A 6,000-nucleotide genomic window follows, 5' to 3' on the forward strand; every position below is an offset into this window, starting at 1 on the left:
ATCACCATTCCCAGAGTCTACCCAAACCCAGGTCCATCAAGTCGGTGATGCCATCCAACCATCTCATCCTCTGTCGTTCCCTTCTCCTCCTGCCCTCAAGCTTTCTCAGGAGCAGGGTCTTTTCGAATGAGTCAGCTCTTTGTATCAGGTGGCCAAAGTATTGGAGTTTCAGCTTCAACATCAGTCCTTCCAAGAACACCCAGGACTGATCTCCTTTAAGAAGGACTGGTTGGATCTCCTTGCAGTCCAAGGGACTCTCAAGAGTCTTCTCCAACACCACAGTTTAAAAGCATCAGTTCTTCGGCACTCAGCTTTTTTTATCATCCAACTCTCACATCCATATATGACCACTGGAAAAACCATAGCCTTGACTAGACAGACCTTTGTTGGTAAAGTAATGTTTCTGCTTTTTAATATTTGTCTAAGTTGGTCATAACTTTCCTTCCAAGGAGTAAACATCTTTTAATTTCATGGCTGCAGTCACCATCTGCAGTGATTTTGGAGCCCAAAACAATAAAGTCTGCCACTGTTTCCCCATCTATTTTCCATGAAGTGATGGGACTGGGTGCCATGATCTTTGTTTTCTGAATGTTGAGCTTTAAGCCAACTTTTTCACTCTCCTCTTTCACTTTCATCAAGAGGCTCTTTAATTCTTCACTTTCTGCCATAAGGGTGGTGTCAACTGTATAACTGAGGTTATTGATATTTCTCCCAGAAATCTTAATTCCAACTTGTGCTTCCTCCAGCCCAGCATTTCTCATTGATGTACACTGCATATAATTTAAATAAGAAGGGTGACAATGTATAGCCTTGATGTACTCCTTTTCCTATTTGGAACCAGTCTGTGGTTCCATGTCCAGTTCTAACTGTTGCTTTCTGACCTTCATACAGGTTTCTCAAGAGGCAGGTCAGGTGATCTGGTATTTCAATCTCTTTCAGAATTTTCCAAAGTTTATTGTGATCCACACAGTCAAAGGCTTTGGCATAGTCAATAAAGCAGAAATAGATGTTTTTCTGGAACTCTCTTGCTTTTTCGATGATCCATCAGATGTTGGCAATTTGATCTCTAGTTCCTTGCTTTTTCTAAAACCAGCATGAACATCTGGAAGTTCATGGTTCACGTATTGCTGAAGCGTGGCTTGGAGAATTTTAAGCATGACTTTCCTAGCGTGTGAGAAGTTAAACAGCTCTGTGAAGACCTACAAGACCTTCTAGAACTAACACCCAAAAAAGATGTCCTTTTCGTTATAGGGAACTGGAATGCAAAAGTAGGAAGTCAAGAAACACCTGGAGTAACAGGCAAATTTGGCCTTGGAGTACTGAATGAAGCAGGGCAAAGGCTAATAGAGTTCAGCCAGGAGAACCCATTGGTTATAGCAAACACCCTCTTCCAACAACACAAGAGAAGACTACACATGGACATCACCAGATGGTTGACACTGAAATCAGATTGATTATATTCTTTGCAGTCAAAGATGGAGAAGCTCTATACAGTCAATAAAAACAAGACTGGAAAGTGACTGTAGCTTGGATCATGAACTCCTTATTACCAATTTCAGACTGAAATTGAAGAAAGTGGAGAAAACCACTAGACCATTCAGGTATGACCTAATCAAATCCCTTATGACTATACATAGAAGTGAGAAATAAATTTAAGGCACTAGGTCTGATAGAGTGCATGATGAACTATGGATGGAGGTATGTGACATTGTATAGGAGACAGGAATCAAGATCATCCCCAAGAAAAGAAATGCAAAAAAGCAAAATGGCTGTCTGAGGAGGCCTTACAAATAGCTGTGAAAAGAAGGGAAGCAAAAACCAAAGGAGAAAAGGAAAGATATACCCAATTGAATGCAGAGTTCCAAAGAATAGCAAGGAGAGATAAGAAAGCTTTCATCAGCAATCAATGCAAAGAAATAGAGGAAAACAACAGAATGGGAAAGACTAGAGATCTCTTCAAGAAAATTAGAGATACAAAGGGAACATTTCATGCAAAGATGGGCTCAATAAAGCACAGAAATGGTTAGGACCTAACATAAGTAGAAGATAGTAAGAAGAAGTGGCAAGAATATACAGAACTGTACAAAACAGATCTTCACAACCCAGATAATCATGATGGTATGATCACTCATCTAGAGCCAGACATACTGAAATGTGAAGTCAAGTGGGCCTTAGAAAGCATCACTACTAACAAAGCTAGTGGAGGTGATGGAATTCCAGTTGAGCTATTTCAAATCCTGAAAGATGATGCTGTGAAAGTGCTGCACCCAATATGCCAGCAAACTTGGAAAACTCAGTAATGGCTGGAAAAGGTCAGTTTTCATTCCAATCCCAAAGAAAGGCCATGTTAACTTACTAGTAATTAATTCTTCAAAATTCTAGAATGGAAATCAGGAGGTAAAGAAAAATTGCAGTTAAAAGCAGAGTAAGTTAGTCAAGGCTATGGTTGTTCCTGTGGTCATGTATGGATGTGAGAGTTGGACTGTGAAGAAGGCTGAGCGCCGAAGAATTGATGCTTTTGAACTGTGGTGTTGGAGAAGACTCTTGAGAGTCCCTTGGACTGCAAAGAGATCAACTCTGGGATTTCTTTGGAAGGAATGAAAGCTGAAGCTCCAGTACTTTGGACACTTCATGCAAAGAGTTGACTCATTGGAAAAGACCCTGATGCTGGGAGGGATTGAGGGCAGGAGGAGAAGGGGACGACTGAGGATGAGATGGCTGGATGGCATCACGGACTCGATGGACGTGAGTCTGAGTGAACTCCGTGAGATGGTGATGGACAGGGAGCCCTGGCATGCTGCGAATTCATGGGGTCGCGAAGAGTCGGACATGACTGAGCAACTGAACTGAACTGAAGTTAGTTTATTTACACAATTTTTTGGGAAATTTCTCAGAGGTTAAAGTGTCTGCCTCCAATGAGGGAGACCCGGGTTCGATCCCTGGGTCGGGAAGATCCCCTAAAGAAGGAAATGGTAACCCACTCCAGTATTCTTGCCTGGAGAATTCCATGGATGGAGAAGCCTGGTAGGCTACAGTCCACTGGGTTGCAAAGAGTCGGACATGACTGAGTAACTTCACTTCACTTGTAAAGTTAAATGTCATCCAAAGTCATGATAGAAAGATATACCAAAAAATAAATAAATAAAATTAGTGTCAAAATAAATGGTGTTCTTTTCAGACTCATGTTAACCCAAGAATGCAGAAAAATAAAAACCTGCTATAACTATTAGAACTATAGAAGTACTATTAATCAAACTGATTTTTTTAGGGGCAAATGCAAGGACTAGAGTGTTATTTTTATGGTTGTTTTATGTTATTTGTCCATTAGGTTTTTAAGGAATTGTGCTTCCAACTTATTTGCATAGCACTATTGTTCAATATCCACACTGTCGCTGTTTCTGTTTTTTCTCTGAATGATGTTCTTGTCTGTTAGTATGGATGGAGTTGTCAGCAGCAACAGTAGCAGCAGGAATCACCGTGATGTTCTGGAAACCTGTGTAAAGACAAAAGGGTCTGAGAGTCTCAGGAGGGCTGAGGACTTTCTCTTTAGTTACCATTTACAGAGACATGTTCTTGGCAATATGGATTAGGTGTTTGCTATGTATCTTGTGAGTTTTTTAGGCAAGGGATGCAAACCTGAATGAAACCAAGTCCACAGTTCCGGCAGCAGCTCCACTATGGAGTAAATTCATGCTTATACTGAGGTTGCTGGGACCACTCTTCTCTCCTCTTCCTTGTTATTAGTGTCAGTAATTAATTTGAACAAGCCCCTTCATCTCCACTTCAGAGGGAAAGCGATGAACGACTACTGGTTATGAAAACGGAAATGAGATTGCTCAGTGGCTGAGTCATGCCTAACTCTTGAGACCCCATGGATGATAGCTCACCAGGCTCCTCTGTCCATGGGATTTCCCAGACAAAAATACTGGAATGGTTGCCACTCCCTTCCCAGAAGATGAAATTAGAGTACTATTCAACCAAACAACTTCCCTATAAACTCATGTTTCTTTGAGAAAGATATTTACCTTTGGTGGTGTCACATTCAAGTGTTTCTGTTGATAAGAATCTGAAAATCAGTGTAGACCATGGTGGAGTTCTAATGGCTTTAAAGCAAAATTTTGAAATACCTAAAATCAGATGAATGAGGTATATTAGGAGTGATAATTTTGTCTGAAGATAAGTGCTGTCTATACATGCTCTGCCTTAAAATTAAGCCCAAACATGTGCATATTATATTTTCTATAACATATAATATCAAAATATTACTTTTATATTTTGAAACATAAAAAATAAGTTGGTATGGCAGGTATATAAATGTATTCAAAGGCTAAGTACATGCAACAGTGCATAAAATATATGGACTCCAAAAATTATATTAATGTAAATATACCTGATTGATATAGTTTTTAAATGTAATATCTGAAATTTCCTTAAGATATTTAAGGTAACCTGGCCTGCCTTATGAAAATTATCAACTTGGGAAACTATTCTATGTGTTACTAAATGTCAGTTGTTTTAAATAAAATATCTGCTTAGTTTATTAAAAGTCAATTAAGCAAACTTATTTTAACCTTCTATTAATACTTCAGTGAAGCTGCACTGCATAAGGGACAGTTTTATTACCTAGGTAGAAATGGGAACCTGAAAGCTACTAAGCACTATAGATTTCCCAGTGTATCATAATTATAGAAACACCTGTGTCAAATAACTCCAAGTTGATCCACTCTAAAAATATAGAGTGCTTAATAGTCCCGAGAATGAAACTCACTGCCAACAAGCCACAGGTGTTCACTGCAGGAAGCCATAAAAAATGTGAAGATGAAGGATGTGATGACATTTCCCAACATAATATATATATATATCCCCAAATGAACTTATGCATTTATAATTCAGTTGGTTTTTAAAAATTGTTAATGTGGCATTTAGGTTGTTTTTAAAAATAAAAGGCTGTTAAACTTTCAAAATGTGCATAATATGTTAGTTTATAAAATTGAATGCCAAGGGATAAAATCAAGCTAGAATCATAGTTTTAATTTTTAAAATATTTTATCTTATTCGTGATAGCACTTGGATTGCCTATTTCCTATACTGAATCTAAAGTTTATGCAGATGAGTAATTATATGAATGAATCTTCATTAAAATACAGCTTTTTAAATTTTATTAATTCAAGTAGCAGCCTTCAGATAGACTGTTTGCTGCAATAAAAAATTATAATCATGTTTCACCTAAGATTTGTTATTTTTCATATAAAAAGTTGTATCTAAATTGAACCGTAATCATATTGTTCCATATTTCTTTAACATCTACACTAATTTTTCTATTTAATTTCATTAAACATGAAAATAATACTTAGTAATGCATTTTGCAGGCTTTATTAATGCCTTCCAGACATTCATGTTTGTTAACTGAACACACTTGATTTTCCATGCTGATGGAAGACTACAGAAGCATGGATAATTGAAAATAGTAGGTAATTCAGAAAATTGCTGTGCAGGCAGATGCACATTCACAGAAACATATTCACACATTTGTTCAAATACATCCCCTTTGTCAGTTCTGTAAGTAAATGATCCAAAGTAGTTGGTATGGTTTCTGCCAAAGTACATGCAGATAATAAATTGCATGTGCCGCTGTCTCACTCAACACAGCAGGAGAAGAATGTCTGTATTTCTGCCTCTAGAACCTTATGTTTCCATGTAGGCAATCCAAACTCTCCTCTAGGTTAGTTCTATCCGAGATGGTCCAGTTAATACCACAGTGCTACGAATCTAGAGGGAAAAGTATGGGTTAAGGTTATAAACCAGTTTGACTGGTAGATCTTACCAGTAGACCAGAGTCAGCTCAGTGGACTGTAGAGCAGAATCAGAAATAACCCCACATTCTGACATTTTAAATGTAAAGTTCATTAATAAGTTTATTCAACTAAATCAAAAAAAAAATGGCAGTGGCATAAAAAATAAGATAGATGTTTACTTCTCTTTTGTGTTAGGCATGATATG

Source organism: Capricornis sumatraensis, chromosome 18 (genome assembly GCF_032405125.1).
Source record: "Capricornis sumatraensis isolate serow.1 chromosome 18, serow.2, whole genome shotgun sequence".
Lineage (NCBI taxonomy): Eukaryota > Metazoa > Chordata > Mammalia > Artiodactyla > Bovidae > Capricornis > Capricornis sumatraensis.